Here is a 25,237-nt window from a genome sequence, read left to right on the forward strand (position 1 = left end):
AGGGGTCCCTTTTCTCCACACCCTCTCCAGCATTTGTTTGTAGATGTTCTGATGATGCCCATTCTAAATGGTGTGAGGTGATACCTCATTGTAGTTTTGATTTGCGTTTCTCTAATAATTAGTGATATTGAGCAGCTTTTCATGTGCTTCTTGGCCATCTGTATGTCTTCTTTGGAGAAATGTCTATTTAGGTCTTCTTCCCATTTTTGGATTGGGTTGTTTGTTTTTTTAATATTGAGCTGCATGAGCTGTTTATATATTTTGGAGATTAATCCTTTGTTTGTTGATACATTTGCAAATATTTTCTCCCATTCTGAGGGTTGTCTTTTCTTCTTGTTTGTAGTTTCCTTTGCTTTGCAAAAGCTTTTAAGCTTCATTAGGTCCCATTTGTTTACTTTTGTTTTTATTTCCATTACTCTAGGAGGTGGATCAAAAAAGATCTTGCTGTGATTTATGTCAAAGAGTGTTCTTCCTATGTTTTTCTCTAAGAGTTTTATAGTGTCTGGCCTTACATTTAGGTCTCTAATCCATTTTGAGTTTATTTTTGTGTATGGTGTTAGGGAGTGTTCTGATTTCATTCTTTTACATGTAGCTGTCCAGTTTTCCCAGCACCACTTATTGAAGAGACTGTCTTTTCTCCATGGTATACCCTTGCCTCTTTTGTCGTACATTAGTCGACCATAGGTGCATGGGTTTATCTCTGGGCTTTCTATCCTGTTCCATTGATCTATATTTCTGTTTTTGTGCCAGTACCATATTGTCTTGATTACTGTAGCTTTGTAGTATAGTCTGAAGTCAGGCAGTCTGCTTCCTCCAGCTGTTTTTTTCCCTCAAGACTGCTTTGGCTATTCGGGGTCTTTTGTGTCTCCATACAAATTTTAAGAGTTTTTGTTCTAGCTCTGTAAAAAATGCCATTGGTAATTTGATAGGGATTGCATTGAATCTGTAGATTGCTTTGGGTAGTATAGTCATTTTCACAATATTGATTCTTTCAATCCAAGAACATGGTATATCTCTCCATCTGTTGGTATCATCTTTAATTTCTTTCATCAGTGTGTTACAGTTTTCTGCATACAGGTCTTCTGTCTCCCTAGGTAGGTTTATACCTAGGTATTTTATTCTTTTTGTTGCAATGGTAAATGGGAGTGTTTCCTTAATTTCTCTTTCAGATTTTTCAACATTAGTGTATAGGAACGCAAGAGATTTCTGTGCATTAATTTTGTATCCTGCAACTTTACCAAATTCATTTATTTGTTCTAGTAGTTTTCTGGTGGCATCTTTAGGATTCTCTATGTATAGTATCATGTCATCTGCAAACAGTGACAGTTTTACTTCTTCTTTTCCAATTTGTATTCCTTTTATTTCTTTTTCTTCTCTGATTGACGTGGCTAGGACTTCCAAAACTATGCTGAATAATAGTGGTGAGAGTGGACATCCTTGTCTCGTTCCTGATCTTAGAGGAAATGCTTTCAGTTTTTCACTGTTGAGAATGATGTTTGCTGTGGGTTTGTTGTATATGGCCTTTATTATGTTGAGGTAAGTTCCCTCAATGCCCACTTTCTGGAGAGTTTTTATCATAAACGGGTGTTGAATTTTGTCAAAGGCTTTTTCTGCATCTATTGAGATGATCATATGGTTTTTCTTCTTCAATTTGTTAATATGGTGTATCACATTGATTGATTTGCATATATTGAAGAATCCTTGCATCCCTGGGATAAATCCCACTTGATCATGGTGTCTGATCCTTTTAATGTGTTGTTGGATTCTGTTTGCTAGTATTTTGTTGAGGATTTTTGCATCTGTATTCATCAGTGATATTGGTCTGTAATTTTCTTTTTTTGTAGTATCTTTGTCTGGTTTTGGTATCAGGGTGATGGTGGCCTCATAGAATGAGTTTGGGAGTGTTCTTTCCTCTGCAATTTTTTGGAAGAGTTTGAGAAGGATGGGTGTTAGCTCCTCTCTAAATTCTGATAGAATTCACCTGTGAAGCCATCTGGTCCTGGACTTTTGTTTGTTGAAAGATTTTTAATCACAGTTTCAATTTCATTACTTGTGATTGGTCTGTTCATATTTTCTATTTCTTCCTGGTTCAGTATTGGAAGGTTATACCTTTCTAAGAATTTGTCCATTTCTTCCAGGTTGTCCATTTTATTGGCATAGAGTTGCTTGTAGTAGTCTCTTAGGATGCTTTGTATTTCTACGGTGTCTTTTGTAACTTCTCCTTTTTCGTCTCTAATTTTATCGATTTAAGTCCTCTCCCTCTTTTTCTTGATGAGTCTGGCTAATGGTTTATCAATTTTGTTTATCTTCTCAAAGAAGCAGCTTTTAGTTTTATTGATCTTTGCTATTGTCTTCTTTGTTTCTATTTCATTTATTTCTGCTCTGATCTTTATGATTTCTTTCCTTCTGCTAACTTTGGGTTTTGTTTGTTCTTCTTTCCCTAGTTCCTTTAGGTGTAAGGTTAGATAGTTCATTTGAGATTTTTCTTGTTTCTTGAGGTAGGCTTGTATAGCTATAAACTTCCCTCTTAGAACTACTTTTGCTGCATCCCATAGGTTTTGGATTGTCGTCTTTTCATTGTCATTTGCCTCTAGGTATTTTTGATTTCCTCTTTGATTTCTTCAGTGATCTCTTGGTTATTTAGTAACGTATTGTTTAGCCTGCATGTGTTCGTGTTTTTTACGTTTTTTTCCCTGTAATTGATTTCTAATCTCATAGTGTTGTGGTCAGAAAAGATGCTTGATATCATTTCAATTTTCTTAAATTTACTGAGGTTTGATTTGTGGCCATAGATGTGATCTGTCCTGGAGAGTGTTCCATGCTCAGTTGAGAAGAAAGTGTAATCTGCTGTTTTTGGATGGAATGTCCTATAAATATCAATTAAATCTATCTGGTCTATTGTGTCATTTAAAGCTTGTGTTTCCATATTAATTTTCTGTTTGGATGATCTGTCCATTGGTGTAAGTGAGGTATTAAAGTCCCCCACTATTTTTGTGTTGCTGTCGATTTCCTCTTTTAGAGCTGTTAGCAGTTGCCTTATGTATTGAGGTGCTCCTATGTTGGGTGCATATATATTTATAATTGTTATATCTTCTTCTTGGATTGATCCCTTGAACATTATGTAGTGTCGTTCCTTGCCTCTTGTAACATTCTTTATTTTAAAGTCTATTTTATCTGATATGAGTGTTGCTACTCCAGCTTTGATTTCCATTTGCATCGAATATCTTTTTCCATCCCCTCACTTTCAGTCTGTATGTGTCCCTAGGTCTGAAGTGGGTCTCTTGTAGACAGCATATATATAGGTCTTGTTTTTGTATCCATTCAGCAAGCCTGTGTCTTTTGGTTGGGGCATTTACTCCATTCACGTTTAAGGTAATTATTGATAGGTATGTTCCTATGACCATTTTCTTAATTGTTTTGGGTTTGTTTTTGTAGGTCCTTTTCTTCTCTTGTGTTTCCCACTTAGAGAAGTTCCTTTAGCATTTGTTGTAGAACTGGTTTGGTGGTGCTGAGTTCTCTTATCTTTTGCTTGTCTGTAAAGCTTTTGATTTCTCCATCAAATCTGAATGAGATCCTTGCCAGGTAGTGTAATCTTGGTTGTAGGTTCTTCCCTTTCATCACTTTAAATATATACTTTTTTCCTATATTTTTTGGTTGCATGTCTTTTGATCACCTCTTCATCCAATACACCTTTTGTAGTACAATTTCTATAGAGAGAACAGAAAAACAACTCGGTTTTTTTCTGAGAGTTTGAAAAGTATTTTGCAGCTTCACAAGTCACCACCACTGGTCAATGTCATGTAAATTTTTTGGATTGTTATAAAATTTGGGAAATCCTCCGTCATTTCTTTTATACGTAAGCTGTAAGATTTTACGATGTGTCACGGTTTTTAAGTAATAACTAATCTTAAATAAGCTTTAGATTTACCACTTCAGAAATGTTTCCACAAGTCATTCCTACACTCGTACAGCCAGCAATAACTTAACTATATGCAGAAGTGATAGCAAACCACATAAGTATATCCCACCAACTCCAAATAAATGTATATGCAATTCAATTTCTCTTTGGTTTGATCCCCAAAAGAATAGCTCTGATGAAGACAGAACTCTCCCTAGAAAACAAAGCAAGGTAGGGAATTCCCTGGTGGTCCAATGGTTAGGACTCCATGCTTTCACTGCCAAGGGCCCAAGTTCAATCCCTGGTCAGGGAACTAAGATCCCACAAGCCACTCAGTGCAGCCAAAAAAAAAAGAGAAGCAAAGCAAGGCAGAAAATATGAAAAGGCAGAAGTGTTTTCTGGGTAGGAAGAAGGTAGAAGACACTCATTCTTAATATACCTTGTATCATTCAAAGTTAATAAAAGTATTCCCTTCCCATGTACGTTTGAAAGTATTCTAGCGTTGTGAATTCTGTTGTAGAATTTGGAACACCACACCCCAGAAGAATGAAGCCTCAGAGGAAAGCTGGTGGACCTAACTTAAGGTAGGAGAGGTTTCACCCCCATTGAACTTCAAACCTATGCTGTGGCAAAAGATTTTCTAAAGGAAGACAACAAGGGAATTCCCTGGAGCTCCAATGGTTTGGACTCTGTGCTTCCACTGCAGGGGGCGCAGGTTCAATCCCTGGGCGGGGAACTAAGATCCCACAAGCTTCACAGCGTGCCCCCCTCCCAAAAAAAAGAAGAAGAAGAAGACAGCAAAGACCAAAATCCTAAAGGAAAAGATGGACAGATTTAACTGTATTAAACTTTAAAACATCTGTGTGGTTAAAGTAAACAAAATCAAACATCAAACAAAAAAACTAGAAGAAAAAGTACCTGTCATTCATATTACAAAGGCTTAATAGCCCCAGTACAGAAACCCATTAAAAATTTTAAAGCATGAGGAATCTAACAGGAGAACCATCAAAGAACATGAACAGGCCATTTACAGAGGAAGAAAGGCAAAAGTTGAAAGAACTGGCCAAGATTTAGGGAAACTAAGCCCTCTCACCCTGTTATCAGGAATGTAAATTAGTTCGCCTTTATATGGGGCAATTTGACAATATAAAAATAACACTAACATTTATAAAGAGCTTACTATTTACCAAGTACTCTGTGAAGTGCTTTATACTGATTGAGCTATTCAATCCCCACTCAATTTGTATGGACATTCAATGTGCATCATGTGTAATAACGAAAAACTCGAGATTCCTCAGACACTGAACAATAGGGTTTGGTTAAATAGAACATGGAATCTCTATACAATGGATTGAAATAATTTATATTTACCAACATGGAAAACCCTGTAAAATGTAGTAAGTTTTTAAAAAGGCGACAAAAGAGAATGTACAATATACCTGTTAAGTAACAAAATTCAACTAAGTTGTTTTTTAAAGATTTATTTATTATTTATTTATTTATTTATTTTTGGTTGTGTCAGGTCTTAGTTGTGGCACACAGGATCTTTGTTGAGGCATGCAGGATCCTTCGTTGCAGTGTGCAGGCTCTTCGTTGTGGTGCGTGGGCTTCTCTCTAGTTGTGGCATGTGGGTTTTCTCTTCTCTAGTTGTGGTGCACAGGCTCCAGGGCACGTGGGCTCTGTAGTTTGCAGCACATGGGCTCTAGTTGAGGCACGCAAGCTCAGTAGTTGTGACATGCGGGCTTAGTTGCCCCTCGGCACGTGGGATCTTAGTTCCCTCACCAGGGATCAAACCCACGTCCTCTACATTGCAAGGTGGGTTCTTTACCACTGGACCACCAGGGAAGTCCCTCAACTGAGTAAGCTTTAAAGATTTTATTGGCTTTATTCAACAATTCATGAATTGGGCAGCATCTCATCTAGCAAATAGAAAGGAACTCTGAAGAGCAGTACAAAATAGAAGACTTTTACAAGCAGAAGGTGGAGGGACAAGGAAATTACTAGCAACGAGTGGATTGTTTCAAGCAAGGTCACCTTCCTTTGGGGGACAGCAGGGGTCTATCAGGTGGATTACCTCACTACAGCTGACCAGACAATTCCAGACTGACTGGAATTACATTCCTGGGAGAGGCTGAAACTGCAATTAGGTTAGGTATTAAGTCTCAGTTTGGTGATGTGGGCTTAGCACAAGTGACTCCATTTGGGGCCTATTGTCTCTTTTTTAACAATTCCCCCCTTCTGATGAGACTCTCAGCTTAACTGGGAGATGTGATCAAAATTTAAGCATTAGTGGCACTTTCAGCTACCACTCTGAAGTTCCCACAGTTTTTGCTGATCCTCTGTGTAGTATTCACAGGTCATGACTTTTTAGCTGAACCTCTGTGTCATTCACGGGTCATAACTTCAGGTTCACAATTTTTTAGCTGGTCGTTCTCTTCGTTCTTTCCTGACATTCCAGTCTTAGAACATTTGCTTGGTGGTGAGCAGCTGCAACCATGCATTTAAAGCTTTTGAGAGAACACAGCACACCAGGGAGACTACTATGACTGTGGTAAGCAGGATAATTCCCAAAGTCTGGACTGCACTTTGGAGTCATGGTCCCCAAGACCCAAACCAATCAACTACATCAAAGAAAGAACCCGTTGAAGGAGTTACTTTCTTAAGCCAGTGACTTATTCAGTGATCTTATACAGCTGAGTTTCAACTTCAGCAGTACTAATCCAGGTGCAGCAAATGGTGCTGGCCACAGCACAAACAACTCCTTGCTCAGCTAAAAGATAATCAAGGGTTATCTTTTTATCAAGAGCAATCTTGATCAGAGAGTGTAAGGATTTTTGTTGGGCAGCTATGGCTTTTGCAGTAGATTCTGTAGTATTTTCGAGAGTTAAGGAGAGGTTCCTGATCATAGCCTTACTTGTATTCACTCCTAACCAGGGAAGTAGGGACCTGCCAAAGGAAGTGAATCCTGAATCATGAACACCTCCTGGGAGGTCTTTTCTAACTGGACGATGTAAATTCAGGGGAGTTGACCAATGAGGTGTCTCAGTTTGATTGTGGACAGCTAGGGGCACAGTTAGATAACCTAAGAGGCATTGATTGCTCAGTTATGCACCAGCCATCTAGGCATTCATGGGCTCAAGGAGAATGACAAACACCACAGACAAAGATAAATCCTGTCAGGGCACAAACCATTCCCACCAAGGTGGTATTGTTAATGGATTGTTGCATTTGTCCATTCAAGCCAGGGGTCAGTTAGGTTTTCAGCACAATTGGAAAGTAAACCTCTAAGCCTGAAATGAAAAGTTGTTCTAATTCCTTGCAAAGATGAGTGCTGCTGGTGAGAGCTTTTCATGATTGGGGGAAGATCTGATTTAGATAATCATAAGAACATGGGGGTGCATATGTACTATGATTTATACAGGTATTTGTATCTAACTGGGCAAGTACAGTTATAATTGAAGAAAAGTCAAAGAAGGCACAGGATGTTCTGGCCATGAAAGTCAGACTCTAAGTGACTCCTGGTGGGGGCGGGGGGGGGCGTCAATTGGGAATAGAAGAGAAATTGGTCACAGGGAGGACCAGGGGGTCTTCTGGCAACACAGATAGGCATTTTTGATGACAAATCCAGCAGTCTGAAAGGTTAACTCTATTAGAAATGGCCTGGAAGAGTAAAGGAAAGAAAGAGAAGGAGAGAGAGTTTCATGTTTAGCTAAAGTATGAAGTCTTGATCTGGCATCTTGGCAGTCTACATCAATGTTAGCTACTTCTCTTCCTCTGATTTGGAGTCTCCAGTGTCTACACAGGACCAGTTGTCGGGTGCAGCCTTCTTTAGCTGTGAGATGTGTACCCAAGGTTCAAGTCCCTGAAGTTTGGCTGCCATCTGGATAAATGAGGAAGACCTGGTATAGTCCCTTCCAAGAAAATTTAACAGCAGCCTTTATTCTTAGTGATTCCAAATCAGAAGGGTGGGAGAAAATTGGAAACGTTAGTTTGGAGAGTTATAGCCAGATATTTGAGGAAACTAAAAGAATTGAGGATCCAGTCCAGTTTACAGGTATATAACAAAATTTCAAAGACAGTTAACAGGACTAAAATCTAGTATCTACAAAGGTGCAAACATAATTTTTCTCTCTACAATCACCCCCATTTTTTTACCAAGATAATCACAGTAAAACTAATTTGTTTGCATTAAAACTGGCCTTGTTATTTACATAAGTGCAGCAAGAATAGTGATTGACCATATAAGTTCTTTTTAAGACAGCTTTGCTGGAACTTTTCATAAGAAATCTCAGCTTGAACTCTTAAAAGCCTCTGAGGACAGGAAGCCTAGCCAAGATTTTGCCTATAGTTGTGTGAATTCCTCTCTTCTTCAGATCCCCAAAATATCCTGAGCTTTCTAAGCCTGCCAGGAAGTGACCTTCCTTACTTACCTGGTAAGGCTGCCGGGAATCCAGTAAGCAAAGTACCAGGTCGATGTTTCTGAGAGGCTTTATTGGCTCCATGAAGTCAACCTTAGTACCTTAAAGCTGTCTGGTCATATCTGAGTCTATGCATGTCTCTCTCAAATATGACTTTCCTGTCAAAGCCTTGGTATTGTAATATAGCCAGTGTTTCTAATTTGTTCTGTTACAAGGAGAACAAACAAATCCTTATTGAACTTATTCAAATAACTAATTAGGGCTTCCCTGGTGGTGCAGTGGTTGAGGGTCCGCCTGCTGATGCAGGGGGCGCAGGTTCGTGCCCCGGTCCGGGAAGATCCCGCATGCCGCGGAGTGGCTGGGCCCGTGGCCCATGGTTGCTGAGCCTGCACGTCCGGAGCCTGTGCTCCGCAACGGGAGAGGCCACAACAGTGGGAGGCCCACGTACCGCAAAAAAAAAAAAACTAACTATATTGCCATGAAAAGAATACTCAAGAGTTTCTAAATTATGGAGGGATTGGGTAGGGAGAAAAAGTACATGTTTCATCTTTGCTTACAAAGGTATACTTTACCAAATTGCTGCATGTCATAGCTAGCTTAAGAGAAAAAGTTTCCTTAAATCTGGAAAAACAAAACATTAAGGAACCAGCAATGTTTCAACCAAAGAGTCATTAAAAATTATAATCATCCTCCTCAGTTCATTCAGACCCATGTAATTAATACTTGTTCTGCTTGAATCCAATTTTTCCATTAGCTCTGGAAATTCTCACTGAGTTCAGCTTTATGATATTAAAGTTATCAGAAACCTGTACTTGTCAAAGTTCATTCCGTGAATCTCCTTGAAGATGGAAGTACTTTGCAGGAACATTTTTACAAAAGTATCAGAGTAAAAGAGTAACTGTCTGTAAAAAGACTTTAAAAATGCTCATTGTTAAAGATCTGATGAGAATTAATTACAATGGAATTGATGAAGAAATTTGGTTATTTCTGTGACATACAACATTTTAAGATAATAACTGGAATTATTACTGATAACATACCAGGACACTTCAAATTCCCAGGAATTTCATACAATTTCTGGATCACATATATCTATACAAATACAACATAAAGAAGGCTTAGTACTACTTATTTGACAATGCTTCCCATGTAATTTAGCATATCAAATATGCCTAATAAGTTTAACATCTCTCTTTTTCTAAGGAGAGTAATTCTGTTGTGATTTTCCAGGGGCTTCTGGAAAAATCTCAAAGTTACTTCCAGGTCAAAAAGACTTCATTTAGAATTTGATTTTTTTTTGGTGGGGGGGGTAGTTTTCAAAAATATCAAAAGGCTTTAAAAATATTTGGTCAAATAGGATCATAGGTCACTGAAACAATACTTAATTATCTATTTAGCCATAGTGACAATTAGACTTCACAGGCAAATACAGAAAATTAAATACTTGTAAACAAACAAACAAACAAAATACCTTAGCTCTTTTAATAGAGAAGACTTAATTTTCTTAAGTAATCAAAGACTTGATAAAGACAATGTGAAACAGGAAATTATTATTATTATTTTTTGCGGTACGCGGGCCTCTGACTGTTGTGGCCTCTCCAGTTGCGGAGCACAGGCTCTGGATGCGCAGGCTCAGCGGCCATGGCCCACGGGCCCAGCCGCTCCACAGCATGTGGGATCCTCCCGGACTGGGGTACGAACCCACGTCCCCTGCATCGGCAGGCGGACCCTCAACCACTGTGCCACCAGGGAAGCCCGAAACAGGAAATTATTTTGATAAGACACAAAATCTTTATCTTCTAGGCAAATTACTTAAAAGAAAGAAAAACCATTTACAATCTCTTACAAGAGCAGATCAATAGTGCACAAAATCTTTGTCCTTTTAACAGAGAGAAAACCAAATTCTAATATTGCACCAGCTACTTTTGATATTAAAACTCATTTTTCACTCAAATAAGTTCATTTTAATATTAGCCAGCTTAACCATGCATAAAATTATTTCCCAAGATTCCTTTCCCATAAACCTTTTAAAACTTTCTTTTTTTACATTTAGATTTTGTCCTATGTTTTCCTTCTTTTCCATTCTGAAATAACCAGCCTTAGGACAAAATTACTTCCCTTTCCCTCAACAAAAATGCATTTCCATTCCTCATACCTTCTTTTACTGAAAACATACATCCTACTTTCCTTGCATACGGAAACTTTCCCTTATTATTTCTAGTAGTTTTAATTACATATAACTTTTAACCCTTAAAAACTTTAATTTCTACTGAAAATAAATAAGTAAACAATTGTGAACTATTTTATACATTAGCATTTTGTGGCAAATTTATAAACATTTTATATTTTCTAGAAACATATGCTTTTTCATAGTGATTTTTTTTTCAGTGTGGCACAAAACATGTTTACTAATAAACCCAAATATCTTTAGCTGCTCTGTAAAACAAAACCAAAAGTGGATAAACCTACATTCAGTAATTAGTGTTTCAGTATTTCATCTTATTTGGAAATTATCTAGATATTTAATGACTATCATTTAATTTAACTTAGCAAAACTTTAAGGTTTCAGGTTACCAAAAAGATTTGGGGAAACTGCTTAAGCAGATATACTGTAAAATATAATTATTGCTAAAAAGTTCACCTAAAAACTCTTATCTCACTTACATCTATTTAATTCACTTGTTTTCAACAATTATGCTTAGATTACTTCATCATACCAAGTTATGTTTCTTACTGACAAGTTTTATAACAGAGATATCATGAACTTATTTGACTAATAAACCTAGGTAGAATAAAAGTTGTATGTCTGCATTATATTCAATGTTGATAACTCTAAAGACATGTCTATTTTAATTAAACCAACAGATTTAAATTAGCTTTAATACCAAATATTTTCCTAGATCACACGAACCTGAAAAGCATTTGGGTTAGTTTCTATTATATTTTTTGAGAATTTTATAAATACTTAATTCATATAGGCATTCATTTTCTTTAAGCCAATTAAACAGAACTCTTTTACAAATTAATTTTGGCAATACCATCTGGAGGTAAAAAAAAAATACCACACATCTACAACATATATAGAGACACACATAAACATACAGATGCAAACTTTATAGTTGAGACTTTATAGTTCTTGTCCTAAAATTTTAACCATGAGACAGATATGATAATATAAAACTCACTAGCTTATAAAAGAACAGTTGAAATAAGTATACCTGCTCCAATGGCTATGGCTAAAGCTTCTTCTAATATTTGTGGAGAAGACACTGAAGATTTGTATTTGTCCTTAACAAGTAACCTTATAGAAGCTGTAGACCAGATTTGGGGCAAGAGAGCTTTTATAGCAGTTTGTATTTTTTAAAAGCCTTCCCCCCACTTTTTTCTTTCATTCTCAGGAATTGGCAATGGTCTAGATAAGAGTTCCCAGAGAAAGACTAGGTAAAACATTTACTTCTCAAAGGCTCAGGGAAAGAATGCAAGTTCCTCCAAGAAGGACTTTTGTTCTTTAAAGACCAGAATTTTTACAATACTTACAAGCTTTCTGAGATAAGTAGGGGAGGTTTTGGGATAGGTAAAAAAGATAGGTGGACTTTGCATTTTTTCTGGAGCCACATTTCTGGTTTTGCAAAGATCTGTAAGATAAGGACAGTTGCTTTTAATTTCTCAAGAAATTGGGTTGCAACTTAAATGGCATCATAGGTTGTTCCACTCATCCAACCACATTATCTTCAATCTGCTTTTCTGTATCAGGGAGAAGATTCCCAACTAAGATGAAAACCAAAATATTTCTATGTTCTGGATTTAGAAATATTTGTCTTTGGAATGTTTTAGTAAATCCTTCCACAAAGGCTTCAGAAGGTTTTTCTTTCCCTCTGGGTGTATAGTTTTCATTTTAGCTTGGGGGAGAAGGCCTTTAAAAAAGTTCCCAGGGCTTCCCTGGTGGCGCAGTGGTTGAGAGTCCGCCTGCCAATGCAGGGGACACGTGTTCGTGCCCCGGTCCGGAAAGATCCCACGTGCCGTGGAGCGGCTGGGCCCGTGAGCCATGGCTGCTGAGCCTGCGCGTCCGGAGCCTGTGCTCCGCAGCGGGAGAGGCCACAACAGTGAGAGGCCCGCGTACCACAAAAAAAAAAAAAAAAGTTCCCAATAGGCTTTGAATATCAGCTTCAATTTGGCCAACTTCTGACCACAGAGCTACTTTAAAAAAAAAAAAAATCCTTTCAAATATCTTGTCAGGTTTCATCCGGGAAAAACAGTAAATATTTCTGGCAGTATTGAACAATTCCTTGGACTAAAGAGGCGCCCCCAAAGAGGGTGCAAACGTATTTTATTTTCCTTTCTCTACAGGATACAACAGACAGAGATCTGGGAGAGCCAACTGTAGCAAGAATTATTACCCTTAGCCAGCTTCTGCCAGTTTTCCCAGGATCCCATCTGCAAGCTCTGAGTGGGGTTTAAAGTAGAGAGTGTAAGCTCTGGTATCTACCAGAATTTGGTAAAGTTTTTGATTGATTTTAACTTTAGTTTCCCCTTGGCTGCTTAAGGAAATAAAGTAGCAGTTTACTAGAAAAATCCCTCAGAGTCTCATCAACTCTGGCCCCTCCTTAGAAGGTAGATTTGGGGGCATTCAAGCTGATGTGAAGAATTTGCATAGGACCTTTGAGGATCTCTTTTCCAGTATCCTAGTTGATTACAATAGATATCAATCTCTAGGACAGCATTTTGATGATGGACCCCTAGGAGGGTGTAATTCAGGAGGCCTTGGTGTTGTTTTAGATACCTTTTGTGTCTTTGATTTTCCATTAGCCTTTTACAACAAAATTTTCACTGAAGCTATTTTGGAATCTAGAAGCCTTTTGGAAGCTTCTACATATCAATTAAAATAGGTATCCCATTCTGTTTGTTTGATTTGGGAACCTTTGCTTTTTAGTGAACCTCTTAACTGAACGATCTTGTCTAGTTGGAACATTCCCCATAATGGCCATTGTAATTCTAGGATTTTTTTTAGCAAGATTCTGCCATTTTTGTAGATATTTATAGCTTCCGGGACCATAGTTCTTACACATAAAATAAGCAGGTGTGCCAAAAGGTGGTGCATTCAACTCTTTGGAATTTAAGGATCCCATTTCTTTTAGCTAAGCCTTTTTGGTCTCTTGGAGCCAAACTACAGTAGTCTGTCCTTAATCACAGGGGAAACATTCCAAGAAAGACCCCTAGTGGATGCCTGAAACTAAGGATAGTACCAAACCCTATATATATTTTTTCCTATACGAACATACATACATATTGTAAAGTTTAATTTATAAATTAGGCACAGTAAGAGAGTTACAATAATAACTAATAACAAAATAGAACAATTATAACAATATACTGTAATAAAAATTATGTGAATGTGGTCTCTGTCACAAAATATTTTATTGTACTATACTCACCCTTCTTGTGATGATGTGAAATGATAAATGCCTATGTGATGACATGAAATGAGGTGAATGACGTAGGCATTGTGATGTAGCGTTAGGCTACTATTGACTTTCTTATGATATGTCAGAAGGATCATCTGCTTTGGGTGATCCTAGATCATCGAGCCATGATGATGTTGATGGCTGGATGTCAGGAGTGGACAATGTCACTGGTTGGGGATCCTGGGCAGGATGGAGCTGGAGGGCTCAAGGTTTCATCAAGCTACTCAGAATTGTGTGCAATTTAAAATTTATGAATTGTTTAATTCTAGAATTTTCCATTTAATACTTTCAGACGGGCTTCCCTGGTGGCGCAGTGGTTGGGAGTCCGCCTGCCGATGCGGGGGACACGGGTTCGTGCCCCGGTCCGGGAGGATCCCACATGCCGCGGAGCGGCTGGGCCCGTGAGCCACGGCCGCTGAGCCTGCGCGTCCGGAGCCTGTGCTCCGCAACAGGGGAGGCCGCGGCAGTGAGAGGCCCGCGTACCACAAAAAAAAAAAAAAAAATACTTTCAGACCATGGTTGACTAGGGGTAACAGAAACTATGGAAGGTGAAACTGCAGATATGGTGGGACTACTGTAATACCTAAGAGGGTTGTGCTGCTGCATTGGGGATTGTGTGGTGTTTTACAGCATACCTCATTGCATGGAAATTTTCTTGAGGTTGGTGATCAACTTATCCTAACACAGGAATCTTAGAGTTAGGTGGTGAGTGCTCCATCAGTTTTTAAGTACTTGACCCATGCCCACCAATTTTGCGACTTTTGGCTTCCAAGAATCCCATTAGCAATAGCCCTTATCTACACAAAACAAGACAAACATGTGCACCTTAACACACCAGCAGTAACCAAGAGATGTTACTGTGGCCTGGACAAGAGAAGGCCCTGTACACACCACCAGCAATTCCCAATGTGGAACCTGGGACTCGGGAAAGGACTGAACCAGCAGACCCAGCAAGTGGGGACTACAGACTGGGATTCTAAACAAATGGGGAACTATTGACAGAATCGCCAGCAGTTCCCAACGTGGAATCTGGGGACTAAACTAAGGGCTGGGGTTTTCCAGTCAAATAGGGGATTGTGGTCTAACTACCAGAAGGTCCCAATGTGGAACTGCAGAAAGCCAATTAGATTGGAAGCTCAAGGCAAAGAGAGTGGAGCTCAGAACCAAGAGGAACTTACCCACGGCCCTCGGAAATGGCAAGAAAGAGAACTCAAGGGGTTCACAAGGTATCACTCCTGTGTTTCTCATTGTCCCTGAAGCCATCAGAAGTCTCCTTCAGTCCCACTGCTGCCACCGAATCTGTTAAAGAACAAAGTTCAACTGAGTAAATTTTAAATATCTTATTGGCTTTATTAAACAATTCATGAATTGGGCAGCATACCGTCTACCAAATAGGAAAAAGCTCTGAGGAGCTGTACAAAATGGAAGACTTTTACAGGTAGAAGGAGGCAGAACAAGGAAGTTATTCTAACAAAGAGCTGGTTGTTTCAAGCAAGGTTACCTTCCTCTGGGGGACAGCAGGGGTCCATCAAGGAGATTACCTCTTTAGTGCTAACCAGGAAATTCCAGAGTGACTGGTTAAGATTACATTCCTAGGAGAGGCTGAAACTGTAATTCGATTTCCTATGTATTAAGTCTCCATTTGGTGACATGGGCTTAGCACAAGTGACTCCATTTTGGGCCTTATCTCCTTTTTTTAAAAATAAATTTATTAATTTATTTGTTTATTTTTGGCTGTGTTGGGTCTTCGTTGCTGCACATGGGCTTTCTCTGGTTGCAGCGAGTGGGGGCTACTCTTCGTTGAGGTGCGTGGGTTTCTCATTCCGGTGGCTTCTCTTGTTACGGAGCACAGGCTCTAGGAGTGTGGGCTTCAGTAGTTGTGGCACGTGGGCTCAGTAGTTGTGGCTCGCGGGCTCTAGAGCACAGGCTCAGTAGTTGTGGCGCATGGGCTTAGTTGCTCCACGGCATATGGGATCTTCCTGGACCGGAGCTCGAACCCATGTCTCCTGCATTGGCAGGCGGATTCTTAACCACTGTGCCACCAGGGAAGCCCCCTTATCTCCTTTTTAACATACAATTTCTATAGCATAAAAAACTGTATGAATATGTGTCTATATATGTATATGTATACAGAAACATCTCTTGGATATGTACACCAAAATAACAAGGGTTGTTTCTACGTGGTGGGAGTTTTAGATGATCTTGATTTTCTGCTTTATACCTTTCTATTATGTCTTTGTTATCACTATTCTTGCTGCCCAGGAGTAAGGTCAGCTTGATGAGCATACAACCTGTGCTATCACACAGGGTCCCATGCTTAGAAGAGCCCATGTTTGGTTTAATATTCTGCTGTCACTATTTTGAAATTCTGAGTAATTCATGAACAAGGGGCCCCACATTTTCATTTTGCACTGAGCCCTACAAATTACATTGCTGGTCCTGTCAGGAGTATAGCTTGCCTCTTCAACTCTCATCCGGAAATGTGCTGTTCTACAACCACCACGTGAGAACTTGCTACTCTCATTTTTGTTCCTTCAAGTAGAAGGGTGATACCTCTCAACAAGGAGGCTTTTCACCTATTTTTTCCACTGTCAGCAAGACCATCAATCCTCTCCCTGAAGGGAATGGAAAGCCTCTGAGGGCAGATTATTTTTTCTTCCCTACTAGATTTTAGTTTTACGCTCTCTCCCAGCCCCTGACAGGATGGATTGCAGGTGTCCATAATAGAGTACCTACGTTCCAACATGCCAATTCTAGGAGGAGAAAAATCTGTTCTCCTGTGATCCACAATCAATCCCAGCCACTACTCTAGCATCAAATGCATATGTGTACATTTACATATGTGAATTATTGTTAAGTCATTCTATAATGAGCCTTCGTGCCTAGAGCCTTGCCAAGCAAGGTTTTCATAATATCCCTAAGTAGTTTAGCAACAACTCAGAGCAACAACTAAAGCCAATCTTCATAGCTATCAGTGAATATACCCACGCCCATATTCATGAGATTTCCTTATAGTTTATTCCCATCAACTAAGCTTTTTATTGTCAGGAAGTTTTATGTAATTCTCCACCTGGAGATTTCACTGTGCATTCCTTCCTTTGGATCTTTTATAAAGATTTTTTTTTAAACTAGTCTCCCCACCAATCCCTAAGAAATCGTATTTTCAAAATGTCAAAATAATGTCCTTAACCTCCTTTAACTCTACGTCTGTTTCTTATTTCTAAGGTGATATCTACTGAGAGGAAAGAGGGTCAAGGTCCTATAGTGACTCAATTCCCTTACAAACAGTGGTCATGGGAATTCCCTGGTGGTCCAGTGGTTAGGACTCTGCGCTTTCACTACTGTGGGCCCGGGTTCAATCCCTGGTTGGGGAACTAAGATCCTGCAAGTGTGGCATGGCCCCAAAACAAACAAACAAAAACCTAAAAAACAGTGGTCGTAAGATCTTGTCAAAAACTTTTGGAGGTCAATTTATATTATATCCATCAAATGTCATATCTGCATGCTGTTTAATCCTTCAAATAAACCCACTTAGCGAGATAAGAATTATAGAAATCACCACATTTCCTCTAAGGAGTTCTTTTGGTTCAAATATCCTCTACTAGCTTTACTGACATGACATCAAACTCCCCAGTTTTTGAGTGACCTCCATTGTTCCATAACTGTCACATAAACAAAAAACTTTTAATTATGGATATTTTCAAACACACACAAAAGTATAGAAAATAGTGCAATGAAGTTCCAGGTAGCTACTACTCAGCTTCAGCAATTACATTTGCCTATCTCAATCATCACTTTTAAATTTTGTTTCTCGATTTAGAGGAAATTTTGAGCATTAGATTCTAACTAGGAATACAGCCAAATTCATATTCTCACTTGAAATAAAGCTGTCACCTAAGTAGCAGTTATCTAGTTAAAATCAAAGAGCATCCCCATTTCCATCTCTAACCAACCTGCTTTCTAACTCCCTCTCCTCCTGCCCCTGAGCTGCAACTGGCACTTGTCCCAGCTAACTGGTCTAATCCTTTCAACTACTTAAATGTAGGACAGGAGGACTTTGAGAATAGATTTGCTTAGCATACTGCAGAAGAGGCAAAATTGCCCTCTGACCACTGCATCCCAGGGCAATTCCATTTCAATTCTTTAACTTCTGTAGAAGTGAACAAATAACAGCATTGGAATAAAGCTTATTTTTCAGAACTTTTGTTCAAAGCTCAGTGTAAAAGTATGCCCACGTCTATCCATGTGAAAGTGGATATTACACAAAGTAGGCAAGAAGAGCAAGGCTCAGAGGGAATAAGATGGAAGATTAAGTTATGGATCAAGGGAAAGGAAGTAATGTTTCTAGGCTCCCTCTGGGAGACTTTATCTCCTTTATCTTCCCAGCAACTTCAGGTATAATCTAATTCCCATTTTACATATGAGGAAACTGAGGAAATTCAAACCTCAGAAGTCCTATGGCTCAAGACACCAGTTTGTTAATGTTGCAGGAGGAACTGAATCTGATCTATTTGACTCCAGAGCCATGCCTTTCTAAGTCAGGAGCACTGGAAATTGGTTGGGATCCCCAGGACAATCCTTTCTGAGGCTTGAGCCTGCAAACAAATACCACTTTGTAATAAGACTTTCTCTCTTTCTCACCAGATGGTCCCCTAAATTAGTTGAAGCCTGTGGGCCTTAAATATAAAATAGGCAGATGCATCTTGATTATAATACAGCAGTTTGGTTTTAGTTGCAAGTGTTATGCTTAAAATGCAAGAATGTGATTGATTTACAGAATTTTTTTTAAAGGATAGGGGTTTTTTTGTGCTTGGCCAGCCCAGCTCCTGAATGCCTGGCTGCTCTCCAAAACAGACAGAACTACACCTAGGCAGGCCACCAAAAGTAAGGGTTCTATTTCTCTGGGACAGCCCTGAGCAACAGGACCTTCGCCCAATCCATACTGCTGATGCTGCCTCTATGAGACCCACCGGAGGCAGTTCTTGCTCTTCCTCCCTTAACCAGACTAGGCAAGAGGTATTTCGTCAAGAAGTCCCCAGCTTGCTGGAATAATATCCATCCAGCTCCTTCTTTGCCATTGGCATTTACCCTAGCCTGCCTGGATCTAGAAGCTGATCCCTCTGGACTAAAGATCGTGCCTCTTCTTCTCCAATGAGTTGAGGGGACAAGAGGCAGCTTTAAAACTTGCTTCTCTTTTACTCACACTTAGTATGCCTGTTTCGTCTGTATATAAAGACTCCACTCACCTACAGCTATGAAAAACCCCGCTCTAACTTTGGAACTGAGAAATCATTCTTATTCAGACACGTGCTTCCTCCACAAAGCATAGCAGCTGGGTGCATTGGAGGCAGCAGTGAGGGTGCAGGATCCAGGAGGGATGGGGAAGAAAGCAATTCTGAAAGGGAGTGAGGAGCAGTCTCAGGGAAGGGAGATGTCATCAGAGGGTTAAGCAGGCAGCAGGAAGGAAGAGGAATTCACTATTGAGGAGAAATGGAGAAGGGACTAAGTACCAAGCACTATGCTAGATGCTTCACATATACCAAGTGAGGAGGGACTGGAAATGGAGAGAAATTTATGAATGCTATTAAACTAGTGCAGGCAAGAAGTAATTAGGGACTTAAGAGAGTGGTGGCAGTTTGAATGGGAAAGAGAGGACAGAAGCAGGATTCACTGTGAAGTGAGGCTCGGCCCGACTTAGCAATTGATTGGGTGTAGAGGTCAGGGAGAAGGAAGAAACCAAGAGCTTTGGTTTTCATAATAAGTGACTGGGAAGATAAGAGGAAATGATTGTCAGGAGGTGGATTTAGACAAGGTTAATCAATTCAGTTTGGGGCCTATTTAAGCTTTTAAAATTTTTTGTTATGCAAATTTCAAAACATAGACGAAAAGAGAGAATAGGATATTGAAGTCCCATATACCCACTACCTAACTCAACAATTATCAACTCACAGCCAATCAATACCCTTACCTATTCCTTCTCTCCCCAACGGGATTATTTTGAAGTAAATCCCGGACATCATATGATATTATCCATAAACACTTCAGTATGTATTTCTGAAAGATATTCCTAACATAGCCACATATAATTATCTCACCTAAAAAGGTAACATTAAGCCTTTAATGTCATCAAATACTTAATGTCATCAGTAATTATTCAAACTTCCTCAATCGGCCCCTTGTTTGTTTGATTTATATAGTTGATTGGTTAAAACCAGGATCCAGATAAACAGTCCCATTGAATGTAAGATTCTGTCTGAAACAGCCATATGGAGATATCAAGCAGGCAACTGAAATTTTGGGTCCAAAATTCAAGAGGTAGAGGCCAGAAATATAGATGTGGAAATCATCTTCCCAAAGAGAATCGTTGAAGCTATTTGAATAGATGAAGCTATTGAGTATGTATTAAAGGGGAAGAATATAACAATAAAAATGGCCCAAGGATAGAACCCTGGGGAAAAACTACATTTTGAAGAGAAGAAAGAGACTGAGGATGGGGACGAGGAGGGATTAGTCTGGGAAAGAAACAAGAAGCTGAAAAGTTGAAAAAGAAAACAAGATAGTGTTGTCCCCGGAACCAAGAAATGAAAGTGTTGCACAGAGGGAGGACCACACAATTTTCCTCACTCAATGTTTTCCCTCAAAAGAGCCTTGTACTAGGACTCAGTCCCTACTCTACTGTGTGACTTTCTAGCTGTGTTACAAGTTGAGCAAGTCACCTCCCTAAGTCCAAGATTCTTCAGATTTAAAAACAGATAAGACCAGTCCTGATTAACAGGCTGCTATGAGGATCAAATGAGAATGGAATCATGTGAAGAAGGCCTTTGTTAACTGCAAAGCACTGGACAAATAGGAGAGGCTGTTCGTTCAATACATCCTTATTGTTATTTTTATTAATTATGTGAAAATATAACTGCTGAGTGGAGGATTTAAAGTTTTTAATATTAGGAAATCCTGAATTTGAAAGGCCATGATTCTTCAAGAGTCTCATTAGATATAATAGCCGGCTCTTAGGAGCATCTATTGTGTGCTAGACACCGTTCTAAATCCTCCACATACCTTAACTCATTTGATCCTCAAAAACAAATCTTATGAGATAGGTACTACTATTAACCTTGTTTTACAGATGAGGAAGCTAAGGCTGAGAGAAGTGACCTAACTTGCCCTAGGTCACACAACTAGGAAAGTAGCTGAGCCAGAGCTTAAGCCAAGTCTTTCCTATGCCAGAGCCTGACTTCTTAATCACTACACCAAACTTCCTCTTAAAAATATGCCTTGGAAAATTAGAAGACCACCATATTGCAACCCTAATGAATTATGGATCTAGGCATCAATGGCAGCTACCATCACAAAGACAACCAGACAGGGCTTCCCTGGTGGCACAGTGGTTAAGACTCCACCTGCCAATGCAGGGGACACGGGTTCGAGCCCTGGTCCAGAAGATCCCACATGCCGCGGAGCAACTAAGCCCATGTGCCACAACTACTGAGCCTGTGCTCTAGAGCCCATGAGCCACAACTACTGAGCCTGCGTGCCACAACTACTGAAGCCTGCGCACCTACAGCCCATGCACTAAAACGAAGAGCAGCCCCTACTCGCCGCAACTAGAAGCCCGTGCACAGCAACAAAGACCCAATGCAGCCAAAAATAAACAAAACAAAATAAATAAAACATAAAAAAAAAGACAACCAGACATAATGTTCCTGAAGGAAGCACATGCCACCACCTATGAGGTAATTTTGCACCCCCTCCCTCCCCCGCAAAAAATTGAACCTGAATCAAACAAAGCTTTTAGATTAGGGTTATGGTTGCCAGATGAATTTCAGGATGCCCAGTTAAAACTGAATTTCAGATAAACAACAAATAATATTTTTAGTGTAAGCATGTCCCATGCAATATTTAGTATGTCCCATACACTAAATTTGGGACACAGTTATACTAAAAAAGTATTCATTGTTTATCTGAAATTCAATTTTAACTGGGAACTCTGTATTTCTATTTGCTAAATCTGGCAACCCTACTTTAGATCCAACTACCCATTTATAAGGAACACAAACGGCAGAGAAACACATTAAAGGAACCAGAATAAGGCTATCTGCACCAGACTGGGTAAATGTACAAGACAAACCACCAGACTTCTTTAACAAAGAAATGTCAAGAGCGAGAGAGAAAGAGAAACCTATAGACTAAAGAGACTTAAAAGACACAAAACTCCATCACTATGTGTAGACTATTTAGATTCTGCTTCAGATTATTAAAATACCACGACACTTGTGATATTATTGGTAATTTGATCACTGTCAAGTAATTCCATAAGTATATTAAGGAATTATTCATTTTTTAGTTTTCTAGTGGTATTGTGGGTTTTTTTAAGAAGCCCTTATCTCTTATACATTTTGAAATGTTTATGGATGAAATGACATGTCCCAGAAGTGCTTCACAATAATATGGAAAGGAGGGAAGTGGAAAGAGTATAGATGTAATAAGATTGGCTTTGAATTGAGGATGTTGAAGCTTCCTTAAAAAGTACACGTGATTTCATTATACTTTTCTATTTCGGTATATGTTTGAAGTTCCCCATAATAAAAAAAGGCTTTTGAAAAAAACAATACCTAAAACAGAGCCTGACCTACTGTAAACACTTAATACATATTTGTTGGCAGGCAAATGGGTTTAATTTTAAAAAAGGAAAGCTTCCAGATGGTCATCAAATGGAAAAACATTTTAAAATGAGATTGCAAGCATGAATATGCCTGAAAACACAAATGAGATTCATTTAGGGACCAAACTATACTCAAATGGAACCAATAATGAATTTGCTCAGACAAGGGAATTTGTTTATTAAAGATGAACAGTTGTGAAATTCTGGGCAGAAGAGGTTCATATATTATAGCTATTAATTTTGGTAAACACAGAAGACATTTTTAACCCTTCAAAAAGATGTTATGCAGAAAACAATCCACCTTAGATTTTCTTCAATATTTATTATTCCACTGAACTGTTGTAGAAAGTCATGTTAATTTCCCAAAGGCCTTTGGACAGATTTCGAAAATTTGAATGTTCAAATGCAAGTGATCGCCAATTACTAAAAATTAATGACTTCTCATGCTGAATAATGCATGCACTTGGCAGGAGGACTTTACCAAAAATGCAGTGTTGTCAGTTTTTAATGCAATCTTGCCTTAGCTGCTGGGTACATGAAGGCAACCAAATTCAAAAGCAACCCTCAGCCCCCCACACACAAGGAGCAGGTTAGTGTGTTTACTGAAGTGTTTAGTGCAGGTGAGATAAGCTGTTTATTTTATGCTTAATGTTACACTATATGGATGCACCGTAATTAATTCAACCATTCTCTTATTGATGGATATTTCCCACTATTATCAACAACAATGCATTTGACCTTATACATTTAGCCTTACATTCTGGTGCTTTAATTTCTGGGGGAGAGATTACAAGAAATGGGTTAGCTGGGCCAAAGAATATTTATAAATATTTTTAATTTTAGCAGAAACTAATTGCATGTATTTTTAAAATTAGGGCTACGATGTGGAATGGCATTTTAAAAATGAATCACCTAACTACAAATCAACCATCTCACTAACCTCACTTCAAATGCAAAGTATGTTTAAGCTCTGATTTAAGTAGAGAACTGGGTTCTTAGACAATCTCTCATTGACAGCACTTTTGGTGTTGAAAATTCCATGGTTTATTCTGTTTCAGAGCATCTTGTATCAGTACTTCCAGTTTGGTATTCCTTCCTGTACTAGAAGGAAGCAGCATCTTAAACTGACTCCTTGCCACTGTCTCTGAATTCTGAGTGCCGTTTCTGTCTTTCCTTGGTCCCTTTTTGCAAGGAGAGACTGGCTGTCCGCACTCTTTAAAAGGTATTTTTATTGGTATCTTTTCCTCTTATTCTTTTTGTCCCTCTAATTTTAAAGATCTTTTTATTTGCTGTTCTTCAAATTCAAAAATAACAAATGCTTGTTATAACCAGTGAAACAAGGCAATAGGAGGATGTATAAACACAAAGCTAATCATCACACGTCGACCTCCTGATGTGATCAATATTAATAGCCTGCTGAGCAGCCTTCCACAACTCCCCTTGCTCATACAAACAGATCAAACATATGTGCACATATGTAAAATTCTGTTTGTTTTCACCAAAGTATAATCATACTATACACATTATTCTGCAACTTGTTTCACTTAACTCTCTCTCTCTCTCTCTATATATATATACACACACATATATTTATATATATGTGACAATAGACAATATATGTTATTTAAGAAAATATAGTGGAGATACTCTGCAGTCATAAGTTCTTTTCCAGTTCTAGAATTCATTTTTGTATTCCTTTGGAGAACATACAACCATGTATTTGTAATGAATTGTTTAATGTCTTTCTTCCCTGCTAGACTGAGAGCTCCTTGAAGGCAGGGGGCTAATTTTGTTCACCACTATATCTCCAGAATTTAGGGTAGTGCTGCCAGGACAGTAATTGCCTTTATAAAATCTATTTGTTCATTGTTTCAGTGCTTCTTGAAACCTTCAGTCTACTTAAACTGGGTCATTGCCAATACTCAAATGTACGTGTCTTTAGGAACTCAGGCCTGAGTAAATCACTACTCAAAGTTATTTAGATGGAAACTGGTGACAGTACATTTTAAAAATTTGTAAGACTTCGTGCCTTTTAGCAAAAAACCCTTTCTGCCACAAAAAAAATGAATTTTAAAGGACAGAGCACATGTTTAGCAGAAAGAGAGCTCTACACTTATAATTAGAGCTGAATTCTAGTCCCACCTCTGCCATTAATTACTGTGTGGCCTTTAGAAAGTTCCTTATCCTTTCTGGTCCTGGTTCATCTGTTGCTCTAACATTCATTAATTCCAAAACTATGTACTGTCCCCTGCGTGCGGCACTAGGTTAAGTGCTAGTGATACAGGGGTGAGTGATATAACAGCTAACAGTTAACGAATGCTTACTGCATGCTTGGCCTTTTGCTAATGGAGTCAAAGGCACTATCTCATTTAATCTTCCATGATAGCACTACCGTGTACTTTCTGTACTTTACAAAGGAGGAAACTGAGGCATAGCGAGGTAAAGTAACTTTCCCAGCATACCAAAGGACGCGGTGAAGACAGGATTGGAAGCCGGACAGTGAGGCTTCAGATGCCGTTCCAACAACCTTAGTGATCCTTACCCTCATAATTCAACGACTATTGGCCTGCATTTAATCCCAGCCCAGTACTGGGTGGAGCGCCCTCTTGTCAATGGGAGGGTGCAGTGCCTCAGGTGCTTGTCAGAGAAACCATTGAGAGACCTGACACGATCTCAGTCAGGTGAAACACTACCTCGCTCTCGCAGTTTCCACAACCGGAAAATGAAGCGGTGGGACGTGTCAGCAGGTCGTACGCACGCACGCCTCTCTGGGCGTCCCATTGGGTACGGGTGAGCGTGC

General features: G+C 39.1%; 1 long non-coding RNA gene across 1 annotated transcript; it reads right to left on the reverse strand.

Annotated features, from left to right (window-relative positions):
* Positions 1–3,583: 3,583 nt before the first annotated feature.
* On the reverse strand, positions 3,584–25,237 carry LOC113612463 (uncharacterized). The gene is made up of 3 exons (XR_003429860.1): positions 25,131–25,237; positions 14,957–15,077; positions 3,584–3,707 (listed from the first exon to the last, which is right to left on the reverse strand). It is a non-coding gene; the product is annotated as an uncharacterized LOC113612463 (long non-coding RNA).

This window comes from Aethalodelphis obliquidens, unplaced genomic scaffold (genome assembly GCF_003676395.1).
Source record: "Aethalodelphis obliquidens isolate GAN/ISIS:26980383/991018 unplaced genomic scaffold, ASM367639v1 scaffold77, whole genome shotgun sequence".
NCBI lineage: Eukaryota > Metazoa > Chordata > Mammalia > Artiodactyla > Delphinidae > Aethalodelphis > Aethalodelphis obliquidens.